The sequence below is a fragment of the Protopterus annectens genome, chromosome 7.part0 (genome assembly GCF_019279795.1).
Source record: "Protopterus annectens isolate FY-2018-M chromosome 7.part0, PAN1.0, whole genome shotgun sequence".
Taxonomy (NCBI): Eukaryota; Metazoa; Chordata; order Ceratodontiformes; family Protopteridae; genus Protopterus; species Protopterus annectens.
In genome coordinates this window covers 1,193,147,794-1,193,171,046 of record NC_056739.1, presented here as the reverse complement: position 1 = coordinate 1,193,171,046, position 23,253 = coordinate 1,193,147,794, and positions in this window count along the sequence as shown.

Sequence of the window (23,253 nt, the reverse complement as noted above, 5' to 3'; positions counted from 1 at the left end):
AAACCACATTTTCCCACCACGTTGCCCTTTGGGGTACAGTCTGGAAGGGTGGAAAACGGACACAGCAGACAGAGTCTTTCCCTCCTGTTCACACCGGTAAGGTCTCCTTTAGGTCTCCTTTAGGGCCAAAAGTGTGGCTCCGCCAAATGGGGCGCTAGTAAAGGAAGACTTGAAGGCTTCCGCGAATGAACATAAGCATCCAGGATTGCCTACGAAGAGCAATCGCTGAAGCCGCTGCTTCTCTCGATCCTTCGGCTGCATAGGATATCAGCCTCATGGACGAGTTCACAATGGACGAGGTGTTGAGATGCGCTGTAACTTTCTCTGAGACAGCGGCATCTGTAGCACCCTGGAGGGTATCTCCCAACTCTTTGACTAGATCCCTCTGTAAACGTGTAAAATGAGTCAAATAGTTCAGGGAACGATAGAAAGCCGCTGAACTGAAAATGCGCTCCTGCATCTGTCCATGGTCCTAGAATCTTTGTTAGGTGGATGGACAAATGAGGAAGACTCGACATCTCCTTTTTAGGTCAGCTGCCACCACCATGGCGTCTACTGGAACTCCTTTGGTGAGGTAAGCTTTGTCCTGTGGTGCCGTGATGTACTTATTTGGCTTCCTAGGGACTGGTTCCACTGGTCAGGAGTCTCACGCCTTTCGAGCAATTAATTCCATTAACTCATCAAGACCCAGGAGGAGGAAGGACGGGCACCAAATGCCTTCAGCAAAACTGACTCATCCTCAGAAGGGGAGGGCTTGCCAGTCACCTCTCTGTTTTAGGATCTCCAAGATGTCAGAAAAGAGACATCCTCTGAAGGTGACTTAGGGGACCCTTCTGACTCATCTAAGTCAGTATCAGATGTCAAGGATTCTTGTGGAGAATCCAAGTGTCTCCTCTACACAGTCTTTTCCTAGGAACTTCTTCGTGGGAGCATCCAAGAAGCCTCCGAGGAAGAGGGGCACCCTCCAGGGGTGGCTGAGACACTGGTGCCCACGCTTTGGCGTGGCCATGGGTGCAGAGGAGGATAACGGTCCTTTGTGGGGAGGAGAAGCTGTACCTGCTGATGTGGTTGTCTGGGTAGACAACACCTTCCTCATGAGGTCGAAGGCCCCGGTCCCGAGTCGAGGTATCTCCCGGTTCAAGAAATGGGAAGAATCCCGAAACAGGAGCCGGCACCGACCCGAGGACGGAACCGAATCGATCCGCGCGTCCCCCCGAGAGGAGCGCGCGGAATCAAACATCGGTCCGACTCTCGGTCCCGGAACCAAGGACGGATCTCCGCACCGTGACTCCGGTACCGATCGGATGGAGTCGAGGTGAATGGTGCCGACTGAGAAAAGACGGTTCTGGCACCGAGGGCTCCACAATCATCAGGTCAGCTTCTTCTGGCTCAAGACTGGACAGGTCTCGGAGGAGGAACAGGTGGAGATAGTGGCAGGCCTTCAAGTCTCGACATCAACTGAGAGGAGACCGAGATAAGCTTAGATAGGGTGCCGAGTTCCATCAGTTTCTGCACCACACGGTCCACATCGGTGTCAGAAAGGGGCCTAGAAGAACGAAGGGATCGAAGATGGAGCCGACCTCAGCAGAGTCGGTGGAGGGCTCCGCCACCGGGTTCCAAGACTCGAGGCTCGAAACTGCCAACAGTTGAACACAAGTCTGTGGAACCGGTGATCTAACTAGCCCCGCAGTGCTCGGAGCCGATGACTTTGGCTGACGTTCTGACCCCCTTCAAGACTTGGATGCCTGGTCTGAAGCTTCCAGAGCCTCCTGGAAAGAGGGTTTCAGCAATCCCCTGTCCATCAGTTTCTGCGCCTATCTGTCATGACCCTCCCACTAAAAGAGTGACAAATAGAGCAGTCCTCTTGTAAGTGGAGAGGGCCAAGACAGTAGACACAGGAACTGTGGTTGTCTGTGACCGACATCTTTTGGCCACACTGACAACGTTTGAAGCCAGATTTTAATTTCTCTGACATAATACCAAGAGAAAAAAGACAGTCCAGTCCAGTAAAAGTCAATTCCAGTGAAAAGAGTCAAATCCGTAATAGAAGTCAATTTCTTAAGAAAGCAGACTACAATAATTTCTTAGTCAAAGTAATCCAAGTAGGGGTGGTAGGCCCCGAAAAACTCTGTACCCTTTAGTTAAACTAAGTAACTAATCTAAGGAACCGAGAATTCTAAACCCACTCACACACCTTACTCTTAACTTAAATGACTAGCTTTAAAGTAGTTTTTTGAAAAATGTAAACAGAATAGATAATTTCTTATCTGTAAAAGCCTCGAGCTAGCCTCCAGCTTGCGATGCAGCAGCGGCAAACTAGATCTGAGGTAAAGGCAGAGGGGGATTGTGGGTATTAGATGTCCTCGAGCTTCTTCTCGATGCAGAGCTTGCAGTCGGCCGGCACGGAGCCGAGGATCGGCTCCGAACCCATGTGTAAGAACAAAGACGAGATTGAACACTCTCACATCACAAGTTAACAAACACTATGAAGTGGGGGGCTGTTCCCCCCACCCCTCCAACTAAATACACTAACTCCAACATTGCACTACTGTGGGGAAAAGGGCAGATTTAAAACAACGGCCAACGATTTCTTTCCCTTGGAAAAACATTGATGATGTGGCCGTTTGCTGAAAAGGATGTTTGACACTTATGTGTCGATGAACAGGTACTCGAAATTCTGTACCTTCACCTTTATGATATAGACCCATTTAAGCATGACTGAAGAATCTAAGTAAAGTTCCTTGAGAGTGGTAAGCAGCTTAACAGGGAACTACAGATAGACTAGTGGTGGCTTTATGAAGTCCCATCAGACAGCCTTCTCTGCATCAATGCAATGAGAGATAGATGCCTTTCTATCAACAAGAGTGATTTCCACAAGTTATCAAATGTAGTTCTTCCCTTGACAAATCTAATTTGATCTGGGTGAATAATCTTTGGCAAAAATCTCACTAGCCTCTTTGTTAATATTGCCATAACAATCTTATAATCATGGTTTAAACTAGAAATAGGTGTATAAGTAGATGGGGCCGATGGATCTCTACCTGCTTTCTGTATTACTTAAAGTATTGCTTCTTTCCAGGAAGAGGGAGGAAAACCTCCTGAAAGCACATGGTTACAAACTCTTGTAAAGCCTGAAATGAGTTCAGAATGCACCACCTACAGGTTTCTGTTTATATACCATCACTGGCCAGAGTTTTTTTTCAGTGCTATCCTGGCCATTGTGTCTGAAATCTGTAGAGAGGTAACTGGAAATATTAGTGAGGTGGCGTCATCTAAATTCGGTGGGGTAAGAGAAAGAGAGGAGAGATAACGATATTCTCTGGAGAGGGTTAATTCATTCTTTCTTCAGAGTATAGTAGGGAATAGTAATTAGAAAAGGTCGCCATAATGTCTTGTTGGTGGGGGGGGGGGGTACAATGCTTGTTTGTGTGAGGATGCCTTATTTGTAGAATCTGCATATCAGCAACCTGCTTACACAGATGTAGGACTAGATGTCTGCTGTTAGCTGAAGATTGGTCAAATCCTTCAGTGTAAAACCTCTGTGGATTTGCTCCGACGTATAGTAAAGTAGGTTATCTATCTGGTGTCTAATGCCCTTATACCTTTGCCTAGTCTCTAGGATATTTCTGTCCTGTTGTTTTTGAACTGTCATCAGTTCTACCTGGAGTTGTAACAGCTTAGCCCACAGGCTGGACTTTATGCTTCTCATGTATGTTCTTAAGGATGTAGGAAACTTTTCCTTCAAAGCAACCCAAGCCTGTGAGACTGTTTACCCATCAGATACTAAAGTCACTACTCCTTCTTTAAATAAAGTGAGCAACATGTTCCTAAAGCTTCTCTTTTCATCAGTGAGAGTGATGAGCTTTGAACAGCTTATCTATCACTGGAGGAGTGGTTTCATCTCAGAATCTGTAGTTTTATTGGACATTTTGGGCTATTTCTATCCCTTTCATCTTTCTGTTGAAAAACCTGTGTTTGCGAGATTTTGTGCATCGCACAGCGGTGTTTAACTACAGTTAAACTATTCCCAGTGCCAAAAAGTCTGCTTTTCAGATTTTCCCTTAGAACTAGCCACTTTTCTGGTTTTAGCACTCAAAACTGTTTCTTTGTGCTCAGCGCTGTCCAAATCTCATTGCAAGCACTAAATAATCTACAAATTACTGCAGCACTCAACTTTCTTCACTTATCAAGAGGAAATCAGTTCTTAGTACTTAAATTAATAAGCACTAACCAGGCATGTCTAAGGGTCAGCTCCCGGTGCTTTCTCCTGTCCACCTGATGAGTCTGGGCATCTTGGGGCAATGTAGCAATTGCCTCATGTACACTGACAACCCTCTCCTCCTACCACCCAACACTACAACCTGTGAGAGATGCACTTATATAGCCAAACTGGAAGCCAAGCTCTCTCCAGCCAAGACTGGACTAGACAGTCAAGAGGAGAAGGTAAACACCACACCGCACTCTACACATAGTCCTTCAAAACCTGCACCACCCAAACCCACACATAGTAACACAAAACACACACCTACATTTGTGGAGGCTCTCAATAAAAATCTGCCCAAACAGAGACCTCAACCACCATCCCCCAACACTACCCAAACAACACATATCCCAACAAAATCAGTGTGCCTCTCACCCTCAGCTCATAAGGCAAAACATCGTATCCAGCACACTAGTCATTGGTGACTTTATAGTGAGGCACACTGACATCCCTCTCACCAGCCTAAACAAGGAGAAAGTTACTGTCAGCTGCCTGTCGGGTGCCAGGATCCACCATATAATGCACACACTCAGGTCACTCCACAACAAGTACAAATATGACTATGTCATTGTCCATATTGGATTGAATGACCTGAGATGTACCTCCCTGGACTACATGAAAAGAGACATGGAGGAGTTCTCTGACCATGTGGGCCAGGCAGGTATGACACTCTCCCTGAGTAGCATCCTGCCATCACCCAGAATTATACCACAGTACAAGGACAAAATGATTGACTTCAACAATTGGCTAAGCTTCTGGTGTCATTCCAAGGGGATCCAGTATCTGTCTGCCTGGTACGACATGATCGGCAGGCATGATGCTTTGCCAAAGATGGCCTGCACCTGTCACCTCTGGGATTCCGGATACTGGCTAAGACTCTTGCTGCCCCTATAGTGCATTTTTTAGGCAAGGCTCAAACATCAAACGCACCACCATAGTAGATACTAACAAGCAAAATCTAAAGGTAATGCTACTCAATGCTAGAAGTCTAAACCTCAAAATGCACTCACTCGAGGCACTCCTTAATATGGAGAACACTGACATCTGTGCAGTGACAGAGACCTGGTTTAAGGCTCCAGAGAGCACCCCTGCATTACCAGGCTAAAATTCTTCCCACACTTTCGGCCACCTAAACTGGACCAAAACACTAAAGGAGGAGGCATGCCCATATTCATAAAGGATATCCACACCTTCAGGCTAGTTGCTTAACATAACGTATCCGAAATTATCCAAGTACAATTAACACTGGGCAAGACTGCAATTCAGGTTGTAGCATATTACAGATCGCCCACCATGCCCCAAGACGCCCACTCCATGTTTCTCGATATACTTGATAATATTAAGGTACAGCCCAATACCCTAATATTGGGAGATTTCAACTACCCCACCATCAGCTGGGAAAACTACTCATGTACTAACTCATCTGCCCAACCTTTTCTGGAATTCATCAATTCCAGTGTCCTGGATCAGCTTGTCCATACCCCTACCAGGCACAGCAACATCCTGGACCTGGTCATTACCAATATGGGTAACAGATGTTTCATGCCAGAGGTCAACTCCTCGCTGGTCAGGTCTGACCACAAGCTAATAACCCTAGACATCCATATACCTCCCCCACCCCCCATTAAGGAAACCACAGTAAAAAATTTCTCCAAAGCCAACTTCATGCTTCTTGTCAGAAGTGGCCAACTTCACATCACCCACACAGATAGAAAATAGAGGCACAACTGCTGAATCATATACAAAAGCACTGTATAAGTACATACATGAGTGCATGGACTGTGCCATCCCCAACAGAACCAAGACGCTATCCTCCAAAAAAGGAAGCCAATCTGGTGGTCCCCTGCAATAAACAAACTCTACAACAGAAGGAAGAAACTGTTGCAAAAAAGAGTAAAATTCCACGATTGCAGGAACTCCCTGGTCAGCCTCAGCAAGAAGCTGAGATCCCTCAAAAAATCCTCCAAAGCTAGTTACAAAAATAAAATTGCCATGGATTCTAAAGACAACCACAAAGCTTTCTACAGCTATGTCAAGAATCTCAATGGCAACACTCAGATCTGCTTGGAACTACAGCACAATGGCACTACATTTACCGAACCAACTGATATTGCCAGACAGGTTCAGTGCAAACTTTACCCCCCCCACCACCCAAAGGGCCCATCTCCATACCAGAAGATTGCATAGCCCCTGTAATCACGGATGCACGGGTAAAGACCGCACTCTCCAAAGCCAAGAACACAGCATCCATGTGACCAGACAACATTCCAGGCTGCTTTCTGCATGAATGACTGAACAAACTGGCACTCCACCTAAGTACCATGTTCAACCATAGCCTCACTTCAGGCCTTGTGCCTATGGAATGGCGCACAGTGATGGTTATCCCACTCCACAAAGGGAGTGCCACCACTGACCCCGGGAACTACCGCCCCATTAGCCTGGCGAGCCTGGTCTGCAAGGTCATGGAACACATCATTCTGAAGCTTATAAACAGACATAAGTAACCTCCAGACTCTGGTCTCTACTCAGCTTGGGTTTGTAAAAGGTAGATCATGCCTCCTAAACCTGATTGACTTCTTCAAAGCAGTCACCAGAGCAGTAGACGAGGGTAAGGTGGTGCACACAGCCTATCTTGACCTCGCCAAGGCTTTCAACACCATTCCCCACTCTACTCTGGTATTATAGATAAACTCACTAGACTAGGTATAAATCCATGTGTCACAAGATGGGTGGAAACTTGCTCACTTACAGAACCCACACAGTGAAAGTAGCCGACTCCAAATCTGACTTCAGACCAGTGACAAGCGGAATACCACAGGGTTCGGTCCTGGGTCCTCTCCTGTCTGGTATCTACTTCTTTGAAGTCCAGGCTAATACAGCTTGTCTCTGGCTAATGAAATTCACAGATGAATGCAAACTTGGAGCCATAGTAGAGTTGTATAAGGATGTGGACATTCTACAAAGAGGCCTCACTGAGACTGATGCTTGGTGTCAAAGTAATGGCCTAAAACTCAATGCCAAGAAGTGCATTGTCATCCCCTTTGGGAAAAACACCATACCCATGAACTACCACATAGGCAGTAGCCCACTAAACACTGAAAGTGTGATATCAGACCTTGGGACACAGGTGGACAGCAGTCTCTGCTTTGATAATCACATCACCACAGTAGTCAGGAAATCCTTCTATGTGGAACACCTCATCACAAAGGGGTTCTCCTCCAGAAAAAGAGAGATCATCGTTCCTCTCTACTTATCCCTCATCAGACCCATTATAGAGTACAACGCCCCATTTGGCATGTACCTCGCAAGACATCTGCAACAACCAGAAAGGCCACAGAAATACCTCACTCGGAGGATTACCAGGCTCAAACAGATGCCATACGCAGACCGTCTCAAAAAACTCCAGCTCTACTCCGTCGCATATCACCTACTCAGAGGCAACCTCTGCCTAACATACACAGCCTTGTCTAACCCAGATTTAATGGACATGCTAAACTTAAAGAAATCCCATTCTCTCTGAGCCACACACTCCAGGGACCGAAACCGTGTCACCACAATAAACAGAACATGCTGGAGGGATAGATTCCTGTCCCAGAGACTTCCCATGCTCTGGAACAGGCTACCCATTCATGTCAAGCAGAGCTCCTCATTAGCCCTCTTTAAGAGAAATCTTGACAATTGGATGGGAAACAGGAAACTCACCCTAGGGATCACTGCTGTGGCGTTGTTCAACAGGGGCACAGGAAAATAATTTTCTTGGGTGGCGAAAGCCAAGGAACCTCGTTTGGCTAGGCTTATATAGGCCCTAGGGCCAATAGCCTAGTACATACCTATGAACCTATAAAGGCCTCCCCTTTACAAAGCAGGAAATTCAGTTTCCAATGCATTGCCATTTCTAGATTCTCCATCTGTAAGGTTAATTTTAAAGAAACACGTTCAGAGATTATAATTGGTGAGGTCATGAAAGAAGGAAATAAATGGGGGGGGGGTGCTGTCAAGTAATAATAAATTTGTCAATACCTGAAAAGATTTTAAAATGGGGAGGAAATAAACTCTTCAGCTTTTATTTATTTATTTTATTTTTATTTATTTTACATTTCTTTACTGGAAAAGTCCGACTGGGCATGCTGCCTGTTTTCAGCAGAGGCCTGGGGAGAAAAGCTCCATTATTATTAGTACAAGATTATAAAAATAGTGAGAATGTATTACAGTAGGTGTACAATAGAACACTAATCTTAATGCATTATAAAATTGTTGCCATACACAATTTGCAGTGGTTACATTTAATGGTAGTTATATATGGTAATATATAGCATATTATACAGTGGACCAAGATACATTCAAATAATAAATGACAGTGATAACACTTTGAGAAAAGAAAGAATAAGAATACTTTGAGATATGAAAGAATAAAAAATAGAAGAACAAAAGCTGAATCAGGCCTGTATAGGTTAATCTTGAATAGCATAGCTTAGTTTTCAAACAAGGTAAGTGAACACGAGAAGCATTTCACTTAATACAGTATAAGGCTGATGTATACAATTACAGGATTTGATTTCAGGGGTAGTGAAATATAATAAGTTAGTGTACATACTGCAGTGAAAAAAGACACTATTATTAGACACAGGGGATAGTGTTAGCCTTATGTGAATAACATGCACGGTATTTCTTTTTAACAACCACTGTAAATCTGTCATGTCAAACATATTAAGATATTTCCTGAACAATTTACCCACCAGAAGTATAAATGATTTCCTAGAGCCAGTAGACACCTCTGACAAAGATATAACCAGGTTTCAGTCTCCAGTCCATATAACTAGTCTTATTTGCAGATACCCATTCACTAACCAGCATGTCAGGTCTCTATATGAGCTGCCAGACAGCAAATATGCATTTACTAATGATGTGACCACTCAGCCAGCTAGTCTCACCTTTGTTAATACACATCCACCATTGTCATCATTGATTGCCTCATATAGTGGGAATGGTGAATGTGCTTTTATGAGTGTGATTACACATCTTCTTCAACATGCAGGAACAGATGAATAATATCATTGTGAGTAAAGACCTAGGAGCACAGAGGAATTTTCAGCTGCTGTAAGATATGTTTCCAGTAGAAAGATGAACTTCAACTTGAAGGCATGTATATAAGCAAAACCCTTCTTTGTATCTGCTCACCCACCATCTCATTTGCATTCCATGAAAATAAGTTAAGCATTGCCATTTATCAATTTGTCACGTGGCCCTGAATGACATGTGGCAACTGAGCTGTATAAAACAACTTTTGTCACTGTCTGAAAACCCACAGACATCTGTAGGGTTAAACATGCTCCCCACAAAGATAAAAAAAAAAAGAAACAGTGATATCAGTCTAACTATAACTAACATCATCACTCTACAAAATGTTCAAGGAGAAGAAAGGGAAAACTCAAGTAATATCTACAAGATTATAAACATGACAGAAAGTGCAGAAAGTGACAGCAGCCACCTACTGAAGGAATTTAAAGTTTAAACTTCCAGTCTAAATGTCCGGTATAAAGTCTGCCTTTTAAGTAAACAAAAACATAAAGCATCTGCTCTCCCCATGGGCTCAGATTTGATTGTTCCTTATGCCTGATTACTGACAGACATAGATAATTACAAAGCTTAAACATAGCCCACCAACAACCTTCAGCAGTGCAAAACCATCATTTTAAATAATGAGTTGTTAGTGCTCCAGTGACATCTTGAATAACAAAAGCAAATCCAGATCATTGATTCAAGGGGAGGGAACTATTAACCCTCAGAATGCCCAATGAAAAGGACTACTTAAGTCAACTGGCTCGTCCGCTAATAGCAAGAACCAATCTGATGGCTCAGTCATGAAACTGGGAGCTAAAAACAAAAACCTACTGTTTGGCATACAGGTTAAAACAGAAGAGACATGACATAAGAACAAATCTAACTCTGTAACCTATATAAAAAGAAATAAGTGCAGATACCACAAACAGTTGCCCATGAAAATTGATCGAAAAAGATCAGTACAGACAAAGAAAAAAAAGAGGAACCTAACCTACTTGTGGGTGCAGGATACAATGCACCTCTACAAATCTGCTGATTCTGCAGCTTCAGTAACCATATCCAAATTGCTAGAACTAATAGCTTTTAAGTTAGATTGAATTTCCTTATGCCTCATATACATCTTTTGCTTGAATACAGGAAATGGCTTTACTGGAAGCCTCTGCTTCAAGCGCTTCAATCCAGGAGAAGAGTTATTTGGATCATCTGTAGGGTCAGGCAAGGTAATGGTCTGGGAATGTACTGATAAATACTGTCTTAGACATTTCTTGAAATACCTGCTTTATATCAAGTAAAGTTTTCTGTCCAGATGGAAAAAAATATATGTCTTTATTGCGGAGGGATTTAAAAGTTTAAACTGCATCTGAGTTTTCTTACACATTTTAAAGACCGGAATAAACTTATTTCTCTGGAGCTTGGTTACAGCTGAAAAGCCATTATCAACATAGATTATATTCTCTTTGATTGTTAGATATTTCCCCTTTTCCACAATAAAGGCAAAACCTGCACTTTTAAATGAAAAGTGTGTACTATCCATAATGGTCTAGGTGTGTTACAGATGATCCTGCTAAGAGGGTTTGCTCTGTGGGCCCTTTCACTGAGGATTTGCTCTGTTGGAAACTGAGTCCATTCACTAAGTTGGATACAGCCCTGTGCTTCAAGTCCTTCAAGAATATTGGAGAATCTTACATTTTACCTCTGGGCATGGTCTTCCAGCTCAGTGACTTTTTTCTTGTGTCTCTTCAAGCTCATACACCCCAAAAATACCTGTTTAAACAGGAATTTAAACAGTGTCTACTAAAGACTTGGTCCTGCCCATGATTAATCTCCACATGACAACTTTATCATTTATTCATCTCTTCCTAATCTAATTTATATCTTCCCTTTCTTTCTCCTCTTCTCTCTGTCTTGTAATTCTTTATCATTTTTTTCTTGATTTTATATTAAAAATATATTCCTGAATTTAAAACATAATAATTGTATCAGGACCATGTCTCTTTCTGTCAAATGCATTAAGTGTATCACATATGTGGTACCAGTTCTTTAATCTTATTTTTACGTTTTCTTATTCTTCATCTACTGTATGTAATGATGTTAACTGTTGCTAATATTCCTCATATTATGTCTTCTGTTCAGCTGTTCATTTTTGTTATTCTTATCATTTTTACAAGATTTGTGAACTAACTGGAGCTTTTCTCATTGGGTCTCCACTGAAAATCGGCCTTTGGCTCAGTTGGACTAACCCAGTTAACAATTGTCAAATAAATAAATAAATAATATTTGGGAAGCTTCAGATTTTTGCAAAGCCACAAAGTCATCAGAATGCCAAGGAATGACTCCTCAGGTTACTCCAGTTGCTTGCCATTAGATTGAATGTAATCAGAGAGGGTCCCACTTATTTTCAATATCTCTTGGCACATTTTATTTGTCATTGACTGTAATGTCGATAATTCTTGATTTTCAGCAGCCATCTTATTTTTTCCCCAGTCAGTTTGTTACATGTGGCCTGCAGAAGATAAAACAGAAGCATTACAACTACTTAATTTATTTTTATTCACGTTCTTTCTACTGTTTTTGCTTCTAGACATTCAGTTCACAGTTTAAGGGTTAGAAAAGTATTTTGAAAAGCGCTAGTGTGTTAGAGAATGACAGTTTTTTACCTGACCTGTGTGAGAGAAGGAAAGGTACATGTGCTTCAAACAAGAACCATATTGGAAGTCATACTCCTCAGGGTATTTTCATGACATGGGGGATACATATGTGTAGGCATTTCATTGTAGTATCTACAATTGTAGGCCACCATGTAGATTACAGAGGCCACACTCTCAAGATAAGTAGTGACAGGCATGTACATGGACAGGTTGATCTATCATGAGCTACACTTTGTTCATACAATCTACACATAACTTGCATGTGCAGACACATAGTCATATGGCTAATCTTTTGTAATTTGAATTCCTGTTTAAAAATGCACATCCTTAGTAAGGCAGAGTAATATAGCTTACCACAACTGCCTATAGTAATATATCAAATACTGCTGCCGAGTTATTCAGTTTAACTTCCCAAATCTCCATGACCTAGCATATAAAACTGTAGTGCACCTCTAACACAATGCAATTTTATACCTGTTTGTGTGACACGTAAGCAAATTAGGCAAGGTGTTTGAGTACATATGAATTGCTTTGTTTTGCTTCTGTGTGTCCATGATTTATAGTGTAGCATGTTTCCTTTGCTCACCACAGACATCCTCTAAGTGCTCATATTGGAGACCTACATGAGTACATGAATTGCAATACTATGAAGCTACAAACTATGCTATCTGTGATTCAGAAATGACATTGTAAGCATGATTTACAGGCTGCCATTTTGTTATACATTTTCTGAGGAGATTTGGTAGAATATGTCAGCTTCTGCTATGCTCACTAGAGACTGCATACATGGTGCATGAACTGATGCAAAGTTATACTGTCTCCTTCCTGTCAGGATCAGAGAGAGCCTACTAGGAACCTGTGATGGTGCCTAAAAAGAGTTGATGTCTGGTATGATCTGGATGAGGTATTGATGTCAGCCATGGGTATTGCCAGGACAGTAAGACAGTGCAATCAGAGCCATACCTATGTCATCCAGGCCAGGGACAGTTCTGGAGACTAGCACCTTCCTTGACCCAAAGATCAAATAAAAAAGGATGTTACCAAACTTGAAGAAAAAATGTGAAGTTGAATGCCTAAAAAATAAATAAAACCAAGTTGTTTGCTGTAACCATAGCAAAGAGCTTGCTACCATTACTAAGATGAACAACCATGAATGTATGCAGTATCAGTTTTAATTTAAGAAGCCACAGTATCACCCAGCTTTTTAAAGAAAGCCAGTACTCTACTCACTCCCTATCAGCAACTTCATATTATAACTCCTAACAACTTACACCAGGGGCAGCTAGTTGGAGTTTATGCAGCTACCTATGAACCATAGAACCAAGAGGGCATGGCCAGCCAACAAAATCATTTTATTTTAGAAAGTTTTGTTGTGTTCAGCACTGCTAACTAATTTTATTTAGCTTGTTGACTGTAACAATCACTGTAGAAATGTAATTATTTTCAGTTTTAATAAAAAAGTATTAAATGCAAACACATCTCTGTATACTCGTAGTGCAACCACATCTCTGTATACTCATAGTGCAAACGCAACTCTGTATACTCGTAGTGCAAACACATCTCTGTATACTCGTAGTGCCTTCCAGTTATGCATGTACAGCACAGGACTGTGCTGCTGCTCACCTCAGGGGGCTTTATTTATTTTTAAGTAAAACATGTTCATTTTACTTGAAAAATAAATAAATAAACATATGAACAGTGCTTGGCATTCTGTACAAAGTGACACAGTTTCTCTGCGTTGCCTTCCCATGATTCATTGGGAAGGCAATGAGCAGAGAACCCACAGATATAGCGATAGCACTCAAGTTTGACCAAAAATGCAATACCGGCTTTTAAATGCTGGTATTGCATTAAAGAGAGTTCAGGACTGTCTGATTGCACCCACAAATATTTGTGCCTGGGGCAACTGCCCCTTTTGCCATGCCCTAGCTACACTACTGGTTTTCTGGTAAATCATTATGGACTGCAGTCCGTAAATAACAGGGGGAGGCTGTGAACGAAGGCATCTTACTATTTTGTCATTTGCTCAGTTTAAATTCTGGATTTACAAGGCTAACATGCATTTGTATGAAATAAGGTGAACTATTTATTCTCTAATTACTGTTTGTATGAAACAAAGGTTACGCTTTCCCTGATTTCACAGAATGTCCTTGACTTTGTCTCATATTTTTTTGTCTGTGGCTCAAAAATATGTAGTTTTCTAGCAAATCAATGAGAATTGTAGTAACTAAGAGGGTGGCTGGCTGTGAAAGAAAACAACCTTTATCCTTTTATCATTTGCTCAGTTTAAAATATGTCTTTACAGGACTACTGTTCATGTGTATGAAACAAGTTGGCAAGTTTATTCATTGGCTACTGTTTGTGTGAAACAAAGTTGAAATCATCTCTAATTTTGCACAATGTCCCTGATTTTTCCTTATATGTTTGGTATGTTTCTCATAAAATGTATGGTTTTGTGGCAAACTTTCGAGGATTGCAGTCACTACATAATAACAGACATTTGAATTTGTGGACTTCATATATTCAGAAAATGCATGATAATGCAAAAAAAGTTATTCTAGCACTTTTAAGTATATAACAACAGTGTTTTGCGCCTTTCCCCTCATTATATTTGAATCTGTTCCTGGTGCTTGCACTAAAAAGGTTAAGAGGTGTTATTTTTTATCTCAGTCAGATGAGGTGTACATGTTAAAGTGGTTATAGCTGTTGTGTGTGGGTGGGAGTTTGTGTTTGTAAGTAACTTACTCAATAGTCACTTGTTCAGTTAACTGACTTCATAGAACTATTGTGCATGTGTGTGAAATAAGTTGGAATACTGGTGGCTACTTTTTATGTGAATCAAAGTTGAAATTACATGGTTCTCATTTGTCCTTAATTTCACAGAATGCCCCCTGATTTTGTCTCATATTTTGGTATGTTCCTCATAAAGGTTGCAGTTTTCTGTTAAAGCATTAATTTATGTTATATACATACTCATTATGTTTTAATGGTGTTCCTGATTCTTGTACTAAGAGGTTGAGAGATATTATTTTTATTGCCATCAGCTGAGGTGTACAGAACAAAGTATCTGTAACTGCTGGATGGAATGGGGGCTTTCTACAGATTAAAGTAATGTTTCCTCTTCTTTGCTCAGTTTAAACAATTTGGATTTGCAGAGCTAGTGTGTGTTTGTGTAAATATGTTGGCATAGCTGGGCTAGTGTACATTTGTGCAAAACAAAAGTGAAATATATTATTGCATCCATGATTACTTATTTATTTGTATCATGATATGATATCTGAGGTGCACACAATCAATAGAACTATATTTGCTAGGTACAGGGGCTGCCTGCAGATAAGAATGTCTTACCCTGCCTTCATGATCAAGCTAAATGGTCATTAGTTTGGATTTGCAGGACTAATGTGCATTTGGGAAAATCAAGTTGCAATAATGTACTGCTGCAGTTTTCATCACAAGCAGACATTTGGGGTGCACATAGCAAATTGGCTATAATTGATGGGTGAAGGCATTGCTGGATTATAGTGACAGCAGTTTGAACAGTCTTAAATAAGGAAGGCAAATACAAATGAGCATGAGCATTTATAGTCCAGAAAGGTGTGTGCAAAGATGGTGGTACCATGGTTTGAAAACTACTGTGGGCCAAAGGTACACTTACTGTTACTGGTGGCAGCTGCCATCTTTGCCCTGTTCTAGTTATGATTAAGAGTGCAACCATTGATATGTGGTTTATGAACCATGATCACCATGCATGGAAAGTGGATGATAGGCAACATTGCCCAAAATGGTATTATAAGTGGACAGCATTGTACTTTTTCCTTGTTATATATGTTGGACTATTCTTCCTACTGACACATATTTGTTGTTAGGAAATAGGTGTAGGCTAGTGTGCGGATCTTCAATCTCAGGCAAAAGTGGTGGTGATGTGACACTTAAAAATAAGACAACTGCAGCTAATGTGGTCCTGTAGTGACCTGTTATAGGGTGGTGTAATGTGCTCCATCATACAGCACCTGTACACTACCTGGCGTATCCTCATGTAAAAGTGTGAGATTTTCTGTGAAAGTATTTAACACATGCACAAGGAACACACACACACACACGCACACACACACACACACACACACACACACACACACACACACACACACACACACACACACACACACACACACACACACACACACACACACACGCACACACACACTTGCTTGCAAATTATTATGTAGCTAATGGGTCATGTGCATAAGACAATGGTTTGTGTCTGTTTGTTTGGCATCTAACCTTACATTTTCAGAGTTCTGTAATGTATTCTTACTTTTATAATGAGCACAGAATATAAGAGAAATCATATCACCTGTTACAGGAGTCTTTAGAAGCAAGAGAACAGCCATATAGAGCTTATCTGTGTTTAATATATTCAGCCCATTGTTGGGATATATTGACTAATAACAAACTTACCATTATGTCTCTTCATTGTAGGCCGGGATGACAAATCTGCTTAGTAGGTACCCCAACTGCAGCTTCCTCTGCAGACTCTGTTGCTGAGAAGTGTGAGGGTGATGAGGCTGAGAATGCTTCACCGGGGGGGGGGGGGGGGTCCCTGCCTGCACTATTGCCTGAGTTTGCCCAGCTGAAGCAGATTGTGGAAGCTATGGTGGAGGTAGCAGTGGGCAAATGTATGACCTGAAATAGATAGCAGATTAACTCACCTGACCAGCCCCTTCTGTCAGGCCACACAGGGAAGGTTCTCTCCATGCCAGTGACCACTCTGACCCTTCAGCTGTTTATGGACCCTGTGAACACCCTCTAAACTTCAGCAGCAGATAGAATGATGCCACTCATACACTCCTCTAACTCCAACCTTGTGTGACCCCTTCCTCTCATGTCATACCCCATACTCTGTACATTTTCCAACCATAGCCATCATCATATGTCTCCTTTGTTTGTCTCAATCCATTGAATGTTTCCTCATCCTAGTGTGCACATCCTCTCCTATATAATTGTATGCACTTATTGTGTACATCTGTCTGCCACTGCATACTGTCCTACTTCCCTTTCCTACCCTGCTGTCGTCTTAACTCTATCCCTCTTCCCTTCTTCCTATATAAAACAAAAAAAGTCCATAATCTTATCAAAAAAAGTTACTCTAGCCACCATTCTTTTATCCTTCTGTATATTCCTCTGCTTGGTGCCTTCCTCATTTTCCTTCTTTTGTATACACACTTTCCACTCCTTTGTGCATCCAATATAAGTCCAAATACGAAGACACCATAGCTTTACATTTGCAAATACTCTGTGAGTATATAGCTTTATGCAGTGCTATCTGCCATCTTGCAGAAGAATGTGCTCGCATACGTAGTCTAGCTACATATACATTAGTTTATTTTTGAGATTAATCACTTTGGGAGCTCACGTTTTCCATTGTTATGAGATTTGAGCAGTTTAGTACATCACTGTTCCATGGATTTTCTCTTGTATATCTCTGTATGAGGCTCATGGCACAGAGTTATTGTGTTGCTCATTTAGATACCATGTAGCAGAACTCCACTGTCATAGATCCAGAACTGAATACATTTTAAAATGCTTTAAAATTTCTGCTGCCATACCTTTCACTGATATTTAAAGTGCCATAGATCTTTAAGTGAAATGTTTGGTTTTGACATCTCAGTATATCAGATGCTGTTTAGTCACAGGTGTACAATAATATTATCAACAAGGCTGCATGACCCTGAGAAAAGGGAAGATGTGATATTTTTCTCTTTTCTCTGAGTTTTTGAAACCTTTGAAAAAGTACATTTATAGATTTGAGGTGGGGGCTTTTGGGGTTCAAGACCCCTACATCTGGGGGAAAAGAGCATGTATCACTGTGCAAAAACAGGGAATTGTTCCTTCTATGTAATTTTGGAGCTTACAACATTTTAATGGAACATTCATGTTTAGGTTTAGATACTTTGGTTGCAACACTTTGCATCTGTAGGTAGAGTCATGATGTTTCATGCTGGACCCCCAGTAACTATACTTAAAAGGAAGATATTGTTTATCATTGGAGGTTTCTTCAAAAATGTGTTTCTTCTTGCATATCTGTTGGAAATGAAGAGATTCTTAGCAATTAACTATAGAAATATAATCCGTTATGAGTTCCTTTAAACAAAAAAAAGGAAGATGAGGGGGAGGGAAAAAATCATTAGTGAGGATAAGAATGTAGAAGAAGGTGTAAGATGAGAACGCGTATAATATAGAAAATAAGGTGTTAAGGGATGAAATGGTAAGTGAATTTTGATGATCTACAAATACAGCTACTAGAGAGAAAATGAGCCATTTACATGCTGCTGTCTCAGAAGGTGTAACATTTTTTAAGAACAAAACAAAGACAAGCAGTGTTCTAGGAAGAGGCGATAAATCAGCTTTTGCAGCCAGAATACACAAGGTTTCATCATTCTTTCTACATTGCCTACTTATTAAGTAGCAATCCACTTAAAACAATTTCTTTACTTCTGAAAGTGACAGGTGAATATATGGTCACATTGATCCATCCATCCACAAACCCTTTTCCCCATTTCTGCACAAGGGATTAGGGTGTTACGGTCACCTCAACAGTGACAATCATATAGAGCCAAGGTTTACACCACCGGATGCCCTGCCACTGTAGTTCTTCCGCACCACACACTCACAGTCACACTGACACCATTGGTCAATTTAGAGTGTCCAGTCCAGGTAGTGCATGTCTTTGGAATGTGGGAAGAAACCGGAACACCTGAAGGAAACCCACATGAACACAGGGAGGACATGCAGACTCTGCACAAAAGGCACCTCAGCCACGGATCGAATCAGGGAACTTCTTCCTATGAGGCAACAACACTAACCACTGTATCACTGTGCCACTCCATGAATAAATATGTTTAGTACTAAATAAGCAAAACAGTTTTAATAAATGTAACATGTAACTTTTTAAAAGTACATCAGAGTTAAAGCATCGGTCTCATTATTCAGATCCTGTGGATTCACAGAGTCTGAATGATGTATTGATCTTCCAAGCACTGTCATTTGTTTTAACTTAGACTTCTCTTCCTACACTTTTACTCTTCTTGGGATGGATTAAACTCCAAATCTAGGCAGTTAGCATTATTTGCATGTATTTGAAATACGTGTTTACTACTGTATTTTTCAAATGCTTGTGTCTGATTGCTTTTTTATGATGTTAAGCTCTGTCTTTTCATTTTAATTTTTCTTATGATTATTTTAGATGGAGTCAGCAAAGTGCATGAACTCCAAATAACCATCCTTATTTACATGTAATGCATTTTGCTGAATTATTTGAGATTACATTTCTTTCTATTCAGTCGCAGTTCATTATCTGTAGTTACTAAAGTGCAACTATAACATATACCACACCTAAACTTGCTAATTGGTGCAGATCAATACATCTATGCACATTAATGGCCTTTTGAAAATCAAAATCAAATTACTTACAGGTGAAGGACTTTGTCCTGAATGCATATCATATAACCCTTATTGTTAAATTCATTGTTTATATTAAATTTAAAAGCCATCACATTTGTGATGCCCTTAGTTTCCTTTGGTAAAGAATTCCAAACTCCCACTACTATCTCTGAAAATTAAACTCTAGATCTTTGATTGCTGCTTAATGTTTTAGTCAGTTTCACCTCCTCTCTTCTTTAGCTTCTGTTAACTACAAAGCATTCCAATAGGGAACCATTACTGGTAGTTATATGTATACATACACAAGCTGTTAATTCTTCTATGAATCAGGGAGTGCATACTAAGAATCATTAGCCTTTGCTGATGATTTAAGCCCCTTTAAGTGATTTAGCTAACATTTTTTGAATTCATCCATTCTTAATATGTTCTTCATGGCTGCAGCTGCCCAGAGTGCATTATCAGACTCCAATCTTCATCAAACTAGTTCAAAGTTTCAACCCACTCTGACTTCAAAGTTTATATTTTTAGGTATCTAAGTATGCACGCAATCATCTTATAATTTAATTTGTATATTTGTATGGAGTTGGAAAATTAGCATTTTTGTGCAAATGCTCATAATTATCAAGTCTTTCTAATGTTTCTTGTCCTATGCTATATGTCATTAGAAGCTTTATAGGGCCAAAACTAATATTTTTTCCAGCATTCATACGTGTCAGTTTGTGCAAACTGACAGATCTTGTATTTAACACATCCTTCAAACTTTCAGCTTGTTTAATGAGAATAATTGTATTTCTGGAAGACTCTGCCTCAAATCTTTATCTAAGAGAGTGTTGCTTAATTTCTTTCTTAAAGCATTTAGTTTCAGCCACAAACTTCTTTACTAGATGGAAGCTACCTACCTTTCTGTCCTCATGTAACAATGCATTCAGTCTTTGTGTACATTCAGGTGTATAATGCACCTCTAATGTAAAAGAAGTTTATGTCTGTCGCAGTTTTAATTTCACCCAGTATGCCCCTTAAATCCTTTTCAACATATTTCTTTATCGTTAACCTTTTACGGCTCTGTTTGTAGTCTACAACTGTTTTAAAATGTGCTATATTTTCTTTTTATTCTGATAAACTCACCATGAGGAATATATTTCATTAATAAATCAACAAAAGCAACACCAAACTGCAAAAATGTTTGTTAATGCTATCTCCTTCCAAAGAGTTTCCACCATACCTTCTTGTTTGTGTTATCGTGAAGCAGTACATAAAAATACATTTTCACCTGATGTTTTGCCTGCAAGCCTCCAACCAAACTTAGTATTATTTGTAATAAAAACAGCCTATGCCCTTTTCCTATTTATTCCAAAGGAAGTAATTCGCTCTATACTACGTCCCCGTTCCTTAAAGAAATAGACATCTTCATGGCTGTTTAAGTCCCATTGTTGGAAATCTGGCCTCTGCAATGTTCCATATGAGATATTTTCCTAAATACTTTTCCAGCAGCACTTAGCTAAAATAGTTATACTTTTATTCTGCATTTTTCTAATATTTTTATTGTCCCTAAAATGATCTTCACCCTCTTTAAACAGTATGTTAGACACGTATGTCTCAATTAAAGCAATGCCTTTTCCTTCTTGGTAAATGATTTCCTTGTTTCACCATGCATCACAGTCCAATTTGTTTCCATCCTGGCTACCACTGTAGTTAAACTAACAGTTTTGAAAGTTCCTTCTGCCATATTATAAAAATCTCATTAAGCTTACTGTTGAAGTCATATGTAATTTACAGAGGAAAATAGAAGTTGGGAGGATGGCCTAATGATTAAGGTGTTTGCCTTACAAACACAAGGTACAGGGTTTGAATCTTACAGGGGATAATTGGCTAGACTTAAAATGTCTCACAAGAGCAGTTAGCTTAGTACTAATCTATGAACCTATTATCAAAAAAGTTCAACAAGGTTAAGGCAACTGTATTAGCAGATGGGCAAAAAGCAACAGAAACTTAGACACAGATCTTAATTTTATTAATGAGGTAGCAGGCTACAAAATCCAAGATAATGAGTGCAAGGAAACATTCCAGGGAGAGAAAAAAATATAGGGAGAAAGAGAAAAGAAACTGGTTAGCATGCCAAAAACACAACAGACTGTGCATCAAAGGAAGAAAGGCAACATGTTTCACCTAGTATTCGCCACTGCAGCTAGACAGATAAAAGCAGAGGTGGGAAAGCTGCATTGTGGCAGTGATCCTGCCATTTCAGGTTACACTCTCCCTCTCTTACTGTTATTAAGTACTACAGCAACAGGAAGCTCTAACATTTAGAAAACACAGTGAGATACAACAAGAAAGAGCAACAGGAAATGAAGACCGTACTGCATCAAGGAATGAGTAAACAATAGAATAAAACCCTGTATCAGGAGAAGAAGGAGCTGCAAATCCAAAAAGGAGAGATAAATAGCTTAGCTAAAGCCCAGGTGATAGTGAGAAGGGAGTTCGGAGAGGTGGGCCAGTAATAAGAGGAGGACCTACAGGAAGACTTGAAATGTAGGTGAACTTGAAAAAAGGCACCCAAGCATTCCCATCACTGCTTAAAATATAATGATGGTAAAGCAAGCAAAACAAATCAAACGCATGCTTTAAGCACATGTCTCAGTTAAGTGTTCAAGCCCTAGCTTGAAACATTATGCACGAGGTCCAAATACCATGGGAAAATTCTTGAAAGGTAGGTATATGCAGTGACCTTGTAGCACAATTTCAAAATGTGCAGTTTTGCAATGCTGCAATCAATATATTGCTGGTATAATGCTAACTAGAAACATGGGGGGGGGGGTATTCATTACAGACTTTAAAATGTGAGCAACATCAAACTGTAAATGTCAAAAATAAAAATAAGCAATTGTAACTGAAATGCCCCTTTTTGTTTCATATGTATATAACCAGTAATTTACTTATAGTACTGAAATTAAAAATAAAGGCAAATGCAATGCTACATTGCATCATGAGTAAACAGAACATTTTTTTGAAAGTCCCCAGAAAGTCTTATTTAGTACATGTTAGTATTCTGTATCTGCATTAGAAGTCACTTTAAAATGATGAAGTGAGAACTGTATCTCACAGAGAGAGAGAGAGACAAAGCCCTGCCTGCAAAATGAATGGCCTGGCTTCAAGTGTAGGCCTGGGTGTTATAGGAGACAGCAAGGGACAGTGGGACTGACTGTCCTGTACTATGTTAATCATCCTGTGAGAGGCATGCAGCCCAGTCTGTTGCAATACTGACACCCAGCAGAGTGTGTATGTTGCAACAAGGCAGCATTAAGGGCCAGGGATAAGTATCCTGGAAGCAGCATGTTTGTGTGATGTAGCCAGGGCTGGTGCATGCATGGAACTATCCACGGATCAGGTGCTGATGTTGTAGGAGACCTATGTGTCTATGTTGCCATGGGACAAAGGGAGTTATGGATATAAAAATTACAAAATAGCACAAAATATTCAAACTAAAATGAGAATTATAAAGAGATCTTTTGATATTTTAAAATAATCTTCAAAAATATATTTTTTTCAGAGCAGCCTAGATGTGTGGGAGGCATTGTTACATTTTGGTCATGTTTTGTCTTTGCAAGGTGCAATAAAAAAAAAAATTCCCATTTATTTCAGTGAGTACAGTTTCATAAGAATGTTTTCTGAAAGGATATAATTTAGATAGCCTTTGTCTATCTATGACAAAACATTTGAGAACATACTTATATGCTGGTGTTAAGCAGATCTCCAAACGTAACAGTTTTTGCAACAGTTGAGAGAATCTTGCTAAAGTTATAAAAGGGAACAGGATTTATAACATAAAAGTTAATATACATGTGA